The sequence below is a fragment of the Schistocerca gregaria genome, chromosome 6, assembly GCF_023897955.1.
Source record: "Schistocerca gregaria isolate iqSchGreg1 chromosome 6, iqSchGreg1.2, whole genome shotgun sequence".
Taxonomy (NCBI): domain Eukaryota; kingdom Metazoa; phylum Arthropoda; class Insecta; order Orthoptera; family Acrididae; genus Schistocerca; species Schistocerca gregaria.
This window is the reverse complement of record NC_064925.1, coordinates 127,839,568-127,851,824: the sequence shown is the minus strand read 5'-3', so window position 1 is coordinate 127,851,824 and position 12,257 is coordinate 127,839,568. Positions and strand designations below refer to the sequence as shown.

The following is a 12,257-nucleotide window of genomic DNA, read 5'->3' as shown; positions in this document are numbered from 1 at the left end:
GAGAAGGTACTCTGTTTTAAATCCTAGTCCCTCAGGGTGGAGGTTTAGTCCCTGAGGGTGGAGGTTATGCGATAGAAAACTTGAAACACAGAAATGTAAACATTGTTATAATAACAGAAACAAGGAAGAAATTGAGGGGAACATAAGAGTGAAATAATTACAAATTAATTTACGGGTGGAGTCCAACAAACGAAACGAGCAGTGAGTGGACTAAGCTTTCTTATAAATACTAATTGTGGATAGGGCCTTTATATCTAAATGTTGTTAACTGATGATTACTGCTGATGAATTCATTTGTATGTGTAATCAATAAAGAAGTGCGGCAACTACAAACTGGTTGTGTTTCTGGTATACAAGGTTAGAGTGAGCAATCGCCACACCAACGCCGTTTGTCGAGACTACCATCGACCTGGTGTAGGAAGAAACATGATATATCCGAAGAGCCGACGCGTTTCCAATGATAGACGGCGAACCCCCACGGTACCGTGCCCACTGCAGTCGCAGCTGTCGATGTCGTTCGGTCAACATGTAGGAGTCATCTGCTGCAATGTTCAAAAATGTACAATGAACAGTGTGCTACAAAACACTTGTGCGTGCACCAGCATTGTGCTCTGTCGGCAGAGGTGCCGCAGATTACCATCTACCCTACTTTACTGAGCAGTCAAGCTTAAAAAAACCACGTTCTGTGAAGAATTCCGGACGTCTAACCACTTAGCGCCTAATTGTAGTTTCACTGTTCTTCTGCCTCTTTCCACAGACGCTCACGACAGTAGCACGTTAACATTCGAGCAGCTTCACCGTTTTCGGGATACTCGTTCACAGGCTCAGCATAATAATAATCTGCCTTTTGTCAGAGTCGCTCATCTCAATGGATTTCCCAATTTTCAGCCCACATCTTTGGTGGGGTGACCCCTACCCGTCTCTGCCCGCTTACATACTGCCCTTACCGTGTCACGTGCCCGCAAAACCACCAGGCGGTATCCAAAGTTGCGGTGAGCATTGGTCATACTGTTTTGGGTGTACAGTGTACGTTTTCCATTGCTCCCTGAGTAACCATCAGTTTGTGAACGACTCTCGCACTGACGTCTTTATCTGACTAGTAACACGCGCTGACTGTAATGTTTTCTTACCAGACATGTCGCAAACTTTGTCTATAAAACAACGCTTCTTTTATCAAACGCTCTCGTGGTCGCTTTACTCCTGGTTTATTTCTTTTTCTCCGATTCAGTCACTGTTGTCACTTACACTAACTACTCACCCCCTGGATATATCAGTACAATATTAAATGACCGTTTTCTTGTTCATTATTTTAGTCTTATTATAGTTTTCTGGCCCACTCTCATACTAGCTGCTCTATGTTGTTTCATTGGTTGTTGGATATTATGTACGCTAGAGGCAAATAGCATACTGCCAACAGATAGAAGAAGGTAGTTCAAATATGTCCCACTAAATCGTGCTCTTCCTTTGGTTCCCATTAACAATAATCCGAAAACTTTTTACAGTATTGCTAAAAATAGTATTGGTGTTTTGGGATCTATTTCTCTTGTTGTTTTCTACTTTTCTTCCATCTGACTAATGACACAGCAATTACCGATCAGCATAAATGAAATAAGTGATTCTTTGTTCTATTTGCAGTTAGAACGCACTAACTATTATGGTACTCGCGGTCATTACGGAATCAAATGTTCAGCCATCTTGGCGTCACCTCATGCGTAGACTTCGCTACAGCACGACACAGAAAATTTTAAAATATTAATAAGTGTTGCTATAGTCTCTCAAAGCAATCGATATCCAGACTAGATGCTGAAGAACGATCAAAAGCTAACTGTGTGTGAGTGAAATGGTTTTGAATAACATGATGTCTAACGATAGTCAATCGACGTGCAGTTTTTTCCTTGCCTGTTGTACATTGATTACACATAGAAGGTGTACTCTAGGATACTATCACTGCACTAAACTCGGACTCTGGTAACATGTGTGGAACGCAGGAAACATTCACGATTTATCTGTCAAATAATTTTTATGTAATTTAATCTACATGACTTGTCATCGAACAAGATGTTCACATCTTCCTAACAGTGTAAATTCCAATGTTGCAATATATTTCAGTGTCAGGTGAAAGTAATAACATATGAAAAATTCAGGGTATATAGTGTACAAAACTTACCTACTAGTCGCAAGCTCGTAAAGGCTCCTTTCAACACACTCTGTCTCGTTAGCTTCGCCCACCTGGTTGGTGACCTGCGAAAAACAAAAACAAGGAGTCATTGTTATCCTTATTTTAGGCATAGGTAAATAAATAAGGTAACAGACTCAATTCTAGAGTCACGTGTGTTATTCATTCTGTCAGTAGAATAATAGCTGGGGAATATTTCTGACGATATTATACTCGCACGGCATATCGAGTTACTCCAGACGTCTACATCTACATCTAAGTACATGATAAGCGAGCCAGGAAACGGTGCATGATGGAGGGTATTTTGTACCACTGCTAGTCATTGCCTTTCCTGTTCTATTCGAAAAAGGAGCGAGGGAAAAATGGCTATCCACCATATTCCTCCGTAAGAGCCATGATTTCTCTTTTCTTCGCGTTCCATAGGCGAAATGTACACATTGGCGGCAATTTGTCCTGTTAGCCACAAATGCCAATTCTCTAAATTTTCCGTACAGCATTTCGCAAGAACAGTGTCGCCTTCACTTCACGAAATCTCGTTTGGGTACACGTAGCATTTCCGTATTACGCGCATGTTGATCAGACCTACTAAAAAAATTGTTCAAATGGCTCTAATCGCTATGGGACTTAACATCTGAGGTCATCAGTAGCCTGGACGTAGTACTACTTAAACGTAACTAACCTAAGGACAACACAAACGTCCATACCGGAGGCAGGAGTCGAACCTGCGACCGCACCAGCGCCGTGGTTCCGGACCAAGAATGCTCCCAATATATCGAAGTCGACCATTCGCCTTCGCTACTACCGTCCTACCTGCATTTCATACCGCTTTTCAAAGTTTCTCCTAGATATTTAATCGGCGTGGCTGTGTCAGTTAGCAATTACTGTATTCGAACATTAGGTGTTTGTTTATCTTTCTCTTAAGCATTAACTTGCTTTTTTCTAGATTTATAACTAACTGCCGTTCACCATACAAAAGTCATACCGTATCCTTCTTCACTGACTCGTCCACGACTCTTTTCCGGAAACAATAGCGTCATCAGCGAACAGGATTCCTGCTCCGCCCCCCCCCCCTCCCCCCCATCCACCAGATCGTTTATATGCATAGATAACTGTCGCAGTTCCGACGGAAGCATATACACTGTCTGATCAAGAGTATCCGGAGACCTATAGGTGGACAGTAATACAGCGTGCTTCCACATTTCGCCTTCACAATGGCTTGAAGTCTGCTAGGGAAACGTTCACTGAGCTATTTGAATGCCTGTGGAGGAATGAAAGTGCATTCTTCCTGAAGAGCAGAAACCAGAGAAGGTAGTGACGCAGAACGCTGAAGTCTGGAGGGAGGCCGACATTCTAACGCATCACAAAGGAGTTACAGTGGGTTCAGCTAGAGACTCTTGGCAGGTTAACCCATTTCAGGAATATTAGTGACCACAAAATAATGCCTCATTCACGCTGCTTTATGACAGGGTATATTGTCATGATGGTACAATAATCGCCTGATTTGTTCCTCTGCAGCATGCAGTATACAGTACTCTAACATATATAGTGGAGAAACAAACACTGTATCATTGATAGAGGTACAAAGGCGAGTTGGTGTGCCGTGACTTAAACCCGTTCACTACTACTAGGGCTACCTGCTTAACAGACAAACGACTGTACCATAATCGAAGAATGAAATTAAAACATTAAATTAACTTTCCCAAACTTCGCCAGTCTATGCTTCAGGATACTAACTTTAAAACTGTAGAGTCCCAGAATGATCAAATGAATATCTTTCTCTAAATATATGATTTTAATGGAAAAGTAAGGGTCGCCAAATAATGAAGCTAGAAAGCGAAAAATTGATACGAATGTGCAAATGTATGTCACAATCAAAGGTTACAAGTCTCGACTTGATTAGGGCAATATTTTGGCCAAAAACGGCACATTTACGAAAATTTGATGGAGCTAAATATTAGGTTCAGAAAGATGAAAATTCGTATGCAGCCTCAGTTTCACATAAAAGCATTAAGTATGTGACTCCATTAGATTTCAAGTTATTTACTAAAAACCATATTTGGAACGAAAAACATCCTTAATTATAAAAATTAAGTATCATTTATATTGGTAAAAAAAGTTCTAATTATAGAACTCGATTACATTGTTGAAATACTACAGCTACACCAATTATTTTCGGCCATAATGGCTATGTTCGTGCACCGTGACTGTGTGGGATAATTATTTATTTCTAGTTTCTGCAAGCAGTCACTTTTTTATTTTATGTTTAACCTAACGTAATACAATGTGTTTCGAACAAGCTCTGTTCATCTCCAGGCGTTTATACATACATACAGAGAAATGTTACTTAAAAATAAACAGTCTTAAACTAGATTAATCTAAAACTCTTTGTCCATTGTTGGTTACTGTAGCGGCTGCTGTGGTATTTGGGGGAGGGGGGGAGGGGGGGCAGTGTACGGCTAGAAATCGAAATCAGTGATGTCTTCTGCTGGTTTTCTTCCTTGTGGTTGACTATGTATGATAGCACAGCGATTTCATCATCTTGCTGCTTCACGTGCATCACTGGTGTAATGGCGGAACTGTTGATTGGCATTACACTATTGCACATTGTATTTTGTCACTGATTGCCAACGTAATTCACTGGACAAATTGCTTCGGCGTTATGCACACAACACAAGATGGCGGACAGATGTACTACGTTAGATTAAACATAAAATAAAAAAGTGACTGGGAGCAGAAACTTGAAATAATAATCAGCTGTACCAAGTTTCAAGACTTTATTATAAATAACAATCATTACAATTAATCTTAGAGGCAGTCCAAAGGTCAAGTTCCTTTCTAAAAATTTTAGCCAGCACAGTCGAGCAAAAACTTTTTCAGTAACTAAAGCAAACTTAACTTCATTCATATGAAAAGTAAGAAGTTTGTAAAGTGTTGAACGACAGAGATAATTAATATGTGTCCTAGAAAGGAGCCATTAGATGCTACTACCAGTGCCTAACGAAGTTGATACAGATTTTCCGTTTGGCGGTTTGCTGCGCCCATACGTAAATACAGACAGTGAGGCGGTAAGAAGAGAAATTTCGCACCCAGGTATCAAACTGTCCTTGTCAAATTCCTGCATACGCTGTGCCTCGTATGACGTCACAGCCAGGCAGCTACCAGACGCGTTTTCGTAAAAGCAGGAAGTGAACTGGCGAGGACCGTACACCGTCCTGGACGGTTTAGATTTCACGACAGTAGCCGTTTGTGTGCCGCCCTTAATTTTGTCAAAACCGCGTGGCAAGAGTAGAATTATTTTCCACTTTTAAGAAAATCAATTAACTTGCGGTGATTAGAGATCACGGCGGTAGACCATTGTATCTGTAACTTGCCGTAGAGGTCGCCTCTGAATTGCAAATAGTGCTGTTTACGAGAGGGACGTTATTATTATTAAAATGGTTCAAATGGCTCTGAGCACTATGGGACTTAACATCTGAGGTCATCAATCCCCTAGAACTTAGAACTACTTAAACCTAAACAACCTATGGAAATCACACACATCGATGCCCGAGGCAGGATTCGAACCTGCGACCGTAGCAGTCGTGCGGTTCCGGGCTTAAGCACCTAGTACGCCTCGGCCAACGCGGCCGACAGTTATTATGATCAGGAATATTATTATGTTTTGTGCATGTGAACATTTACTGAACATATCAATTAGTTAAGTCTCAGAACTTTTATTAATAGTCATATTTCCCGATCCTGCTGTTTAAATAGCAAGTAGGAACTTTTAATTTCAGTAAGCACAATGAGTGATGTGGACTTGCAGACTGGAAATTCGGGTCAGTATGTTCTCCATCGCTTTTTCGCTGAACGCAAAAGTAGTTTTCAGGCTCTTATAAACGGCGAAGATAACTTACACGTCGGCGCACAATATCGTGCCGAATTTTACGTTGTCTGAAAGAGGAAAAGGGGTCCACACCCTAACCACGGAAGGAATGTCTCACCGTAAAACCACCTCCTCCGAACTTCACTGTTGCCACTAACATGGTGGCAGGTAACGTCCCCATGCACTGACAATATCCGATCCCTACTGTCGATCTGCCACAGGGTATAGCGTCATTCATCACTGCGAATCATTCGTCTCCTGAAGCGTCGCACTTCGTACTTCTTCAGGCGTTCCTCAGCATTGACTACAGGAATAGGAAATACTCTTTTTAACTCGTTACGCGCAGTCGTTGTGCGGGCTGGGCTGCAGGTAGCACTCCAGAACTCGTAAGCGATTCCTTCCGCTGGTATCACGCGATTTTTTGAACCCACCCTCCAGCTACAGTCTACGGCCTCTCTCCGTCAATACTTGGGGTTGGGTTGTTTGGGGAAGGAGACCAGACAGCGAGGTAATCGGTCTCATTGAATTAGGGAAGGACGGGGAAGGAAGTCGGCCGTACCCTTTGAAAGGAACCATCCCGGCATTTGCCTGGAGCGATTTAGGGATACCACGGAAAACGTCAATCAGGATGGCCGGACGCGGGATTGAACCATCGTCCTCGCGAATGCGAGTCCAGTGTCTAACCACTGCGCCACCTCGCTCGATGTCAATACTTGGGGTCTGCATGGTTTTCAGTTGAGTTGTGGTTGCTCCTTCGCGTTTCCACTTCACAGTCACACCACCAACAGTCAGCTTGGGCAGCTTTAGAAGGAAGGTAAATTTTCGGGCCTCAGCTGAACACGTGCATTGCATTAAATGTGGTCTTAGACTCGTACACGGATGCTCCGCTTCCCTATGACAGAGTTTCCTTAACCGCCTCGGCCATCCGATCACGCCTCGCCTCCAGCCCAGATTCCCACACACCGCACAAAACAGATGGTTCCAGAATGAGATTTTCACTCTGCACCGGTGTGTGTGCTGATATGAAACTTCCTGGCAGATTAAAACGGAGTCTCGGTCCAGCACACAGTTTTAATCTGCCAGGAAGTTTCATATCAGCGCACACTCCGGTGTAGAGTGAAAATCTCATTCTGGAAACATACCCAAGACTGTGGCTAAGCCATGCCTCCGCAATATCCTTTCTTTCAGGAATGCTAGTTCTGCAAGGTTCGCAGGAGAGCTTCTGTAAAGTTTTGAAGGTAGGAGACGAGGTACTGGCAGAAGTAAAGCTGTGAGGACGGAGCGTGAGTCGTCCAAGGATAGCTCAGTTGGTACAGCACTTGCCCCATTAAATGTTATCTACCTACGACAGAACTCGCGTACTTGTTCGACCAATCCTTGTGTATTGCTATTTAGTCTGGGTCTCTTAACCGGCAAGAGTAGTAGAGAAAACCTAAAAAAAGAGCGGCGCTTTTCGTCGAAGTTTCGTTCAGTCTGTGCTACAGTGTTAATTGAGTGATTCATTGACATCCAATGGTAGAAGATCCAAGAGAGATTTTCCGTATCACAGAGCGGTTTACTGTAATATTTTCGAAAGTGCACGCTCCAGGAACTATAAGTCAGCATATTATTTCGTTCCGCACACATCTCGCGCAGTTCACGATGGGAAAATCCGATGAACTCTAGCTGATAAAGAGGCTGACTGCAGTCACTCTTCCCAGCTCATTCACGAACAGAATAAAAGAGTGTAACAATGATAGTAGTATCGAACGTGGTATCCATCACACGACGTATGGTGCATAGAAGTTTGTAGCTGTAGATATCAATAAAGGTATACAGAGTGTAAACGAAAAGTGTTTACAAGTTATCACAGTAGAGTAGGGGAAGTCAAGACCAACAATTTTATGTACTGTTACATATACATATACACTCCTGGAAATGGAAAAAAAGAACACATTGACACCGGTGTGTCAGACCCACCATACTTGCTCCGGACACTGCTAGAGGGCTGTACAAGCAATGATCAGACGCACAGCACAGCGGACACACCAGGAACCGCGGTGTTGGCCGTCGAATGGCGCTAGCTGCGCAGCATTTGTGCACCGCCGCCGTCAGTGTCAGCCAGTTTGCCGTGGCATACGGAGCTCCATCGCAGACTTTAACACTGGTAGCATGCTGCGACAGCGTGGACGTGAACCATATGTGCAGTTGACGGACTTTGAGCGAGGGCGTATAGTGGGCATGCGGGTGGCCGGGTGGACGTACCGCCGAATTGCTCAACACGTGGGGCGTGAGGTCTCCACAGTATATCGATGTTGTCGCCAGTGGTCGGCGGAATGTGCACGTGCCCGTCGATCTGGGACCGGACCTCAGCGACGCACGGATGCACGCCAAGACCGTAGGATCCAACGCAATGCCGTAGGGGACCGCACCGCCACTTCCCAGTAAATTAGGGACACTGTTGCTCCTGGGGTATCGGCGAGGACCATTCGCAACCCTCTCCATGAACCTGGGCTACGGTCCCGCACACCGTTAGGCCGTCTTCCGCTCACGTCCCAACATCGTGCAGCCCGCCTCCAGTGGTGTCGCGACAGGCGTGAATGGAGGGACGAATGGAGACGTGTCGTCTTCAGCGATGAGAGTCGCTTCTGCCTTAGTGCCAATGACGGTCGTATGCGTGTTTGGCGCCGTGCAGGTGAGCGCCACAATCAGGACTGCATACGACCGAGGCACACAGGGCCAACACCCGGCATCATGGTGTGGGGAGCGATCTCCTACACTGGCCGTACACCTCTGGTGATCGTCGAGGGGACACTGAATAGTGCACGGTACATCCAAACCGTCATCGAACCCATCGTTCTACCATTCCTAGACCGGCAGGGGAACTTGCTGTTCCAACAGGACAATGCACGTCCGCATGTATCCCGTGCCACCCAACGTGCTCTAGAAGGTGTAAGTCAACTACCCTGGCCAGCCAGATCTCCGGATCTGTCCTCCATTGAGCATGTTTGGGACTGGATGAAGTGTCGTCTCACGCGGTCTGCACGTCCAGCACGAACGCTGGTCCAACTGAGCCGCCAGGTGGAAATGGTATGGCAAGCCGTTCCACAGGACTACATCCAGCATCTCTACGATCGTATCCATGGGAGAATAGCAGCCTGCATTGCTGCGAAAGGTGAATATACACTGTACTAGGGCCGACATTGTGCATGCTCTGTTGCCTGTGTCTATGTGCCTGTGGTTCTGTCAGTGTGATCATGTGATGTATCTGACCCCAGGAATGTGTCAATAAAGTTTCCCCTTCCTGGGACAATGAATTCACGGTGTTCTTATTTCAATTTCCAGGAGTGTATTGTTAGAAAAACCTGGAAAACATTTTTAATTATTTATGATACTGCTGGTATCTGGTGGTACTGCTCTGTATTATTCTATAAGCCCAACTGGTATCCAGCAGTATGTAGCCAGCAGTGTACTAAGACACATGTGACATTCTTTGATTTGCACACATGTATGACACTCTGTTGTCGTGAGGACACACTTATGTTTTTTAATGTTTTACTCTCTTTTTGTCACGTGGTAATGTTATCTTAGTTATGTATTGGAATTTTTATATTTACTGTTATAAGGTAGCTAAAGGTAATTTTTTTTTCAAATTCACTTTCCGTTACAATTTGTAACGTGTACTCATCTTGTGCAAAGTGCTGATGGGTAAAGCTGTTTTTTGACCGCGTGCAAGTGTATAATGTATCGTAATGTCTTCTCAAGCCCAGGGAGGTAAACAGACATTCTACACAGCTATTAATTTTGGCCCTGTTATACCGTCATTGCTTCTTGCGGATCGTCTCAGATTAATTAAAAATTCTGCTGTGACGTAACATGAATGCACAAATTGATATAAATGAGAGTTTGGGATTTATTCTAAAAGGACAACACAACCTCTCCCTTTTTCATCCTACATTTAATTTATCACTGCTTTCAGAGTTAAAGTGATACATAACAAGCAAGTTCAATTACTTTCAACTCTCAACAAAATAATTAAAATTTAGACATTGAATATGTGACTATTAAATCTGTATCTCTATGTATGAGAACGTTACAAACAGCAAAACAATTAAATCTTCATCAGTGAAATTTATGTCTACATTGTCATAGCTCTGTTCAATGGACAAAGTTCGTGGAGAACGCAATTTTATTTTTTAAACTAATCAAACTCTCATGCACTCAATGAAGGATAGGTTAGTATTCAACTCTTGAAATTCTGTATTCAAAGCGTATGCATGTTGCAGTGAGCAAACTCTCGACTCAACATATAATGTCACCTATTGCGCGTTGGCACATTACCAATCGAGAACTGCGGCGGCGTCGTCTCTGTGCTGGATCTGAAACGCTAATTCCCTAATCTGGCCTTGACTGAATCACTCAGTCTCAACTTTCCTGCGTTCTGTAGAACGTTAATGATTACCTAGTTGAAGTAATGACTATTGCACACTAGCTAAGGGGTGGAGCGACGTGCATAATGCTCTGCCCACAATAATTCCCCCAGGAATATGAACTACCGCTTTACCTCTGTTGTCATGATACGTGAAGCATACCACCCTCACTTCGCAGACGTAAAGGTCTCAACGTCTTCGATATTTTTCCACACATAGGAGTGGCCTGCTGCAAGACTAGTAAGCTCTGTTAATTTAGTTCTCAAAAATGCCTTAATATGACGTGAGTCTCCCCACCAAGTCTCTTCTACGTCACACAGTATGGCTTCAGCCAACCGCTTCCTCGTTATAGGTAGATTCTTATTTTTCTCGCCGGGTCCCTGCTAGCCTTGTTAATGCTGTCTAACCACTAACCCCTGGTCTCGGCTGTATTTATTGAAAAAGCATTATATTGTTTTCGTCTTATTTCTTTCTGCGCTGCAGCTGGACCTTCTTTTGTTAATCTTAATTGGGGTTTCCCAAGGCCATTAACCAGGAGCACAGTCTGCCTCCAAACTGCGTTCACCTTATCTCATTTACGCATGCCCCTGTCGTTGTAAGGGGAGATATTGTTTTGTTATTCGGTACATGAGATTATTACAATTGCTTCCTGTTAACAATATAGTTATTTTGTGGGGATTTTATTCTGTATCGTAAATATGAAGCTCATGTAAGTTCCGAAAAATGCGGACGCCTTACAAATGGTACAAAAAGAAACATGAGGTTTACCGCACAGCTTCTTTTCATAACCTATACACTCAGGGTATGTCAGAAAGTGTGTATATAAAATCGTTAATTTACGATTGCAGTTACAACAGTGTAATACTTTTGGAATTTCTGTAACATTTCCGATCTTAAGCTGGCAGATCAGCCCTGCCGGAACTAGTAACCCAGTATACCTACGTGCGATCAGGCAATGGAGACTTCATATCTGAAACTTCCTTTACATTGAATTCATGATCGCTCACCGGCTGAAAATGTCAGACCTTTATTGTTTCATATAAAACACTTACAGTCTATCAAGTCGGGAAACAGTTTTCAAATTGGCCTGCAAGCCGACGTAAGCTGCAGCGCATTCCCGCCACGTGGTATTTTTAATATCCTCTCGCGCTGTTACGTCACAGGTGTAGTCATGCTCTCACAAATTGTAAAACTGACTTTTGTTTAAATTTTACCTCTTAATTTTGAGAATAGAGACAGCGTAAAATTTAACATTAAATAGTTCTGCTTCCCTGGCCTTCTTTCTACAAGACAACTATCAATGGAAGGGTTAAGTTTAGATCTAATGCGAAAATTAATTACCTGTGGATACAGGTCTTTTCCTTTCATTACCCGCGCAGTACTCCGCTCTCGTCTGGTTAGAAAACCCTATTTTTCAACGTAAACTCCTTTCAATGCAACTGCCTTGCACCACTTTGCGGGGAAGAGCTGTATGTACATTTAGTAGCACTCCATTGGTCGTCGTCGGAACCTACGTCTTGCTGCGTCATCCATGTACTGCTTCCCGCGAAGTGCATCCTTTACTAGGCAAAACAGATGGAAGTCGTAAGTTGAGCGATCCGGACTGTAGAGTGCGTAAGGAAGAACAGTCAAACGAAATTTTTTAAGTTCCTCTCGGATTGCGTTGTCAATGAGAAGTTTGTTTACATTTTTGTGGCGATGGTTCGAAGTGATGAATCCGTTTCATCGCCTGTGAGGATATTCGACAAAAAATTGTCACGATTGGCTCCGTAACGCGCAAGCAATTCCGCACTGATGGACCTTCGCT

General features: G+C 43.5%; 1 protein-coding gene across 1 annotated transcript in view; it reads right to left on the bottom strand.

Moving 5' to 3' along the window:
* The window catches only part of LOC126278767 (uncharacterized), a 779,239-nt gene that overhangs the window by 440,472 nt on the left and 326,510 nt on the right, over nucleotides 1-12,257 (bottom strand). Inside the window, exon 2 of the mRNA XM_049979044.1 lies at nucleotides 2,168-2,241. The gene's annotated coding sequence lies outside the window, so the exon portion shown is untranslated. The remainder of the gene's footprint in view (nucleotides 1-2,167; nucleotides 2,242-12,257) is intronic.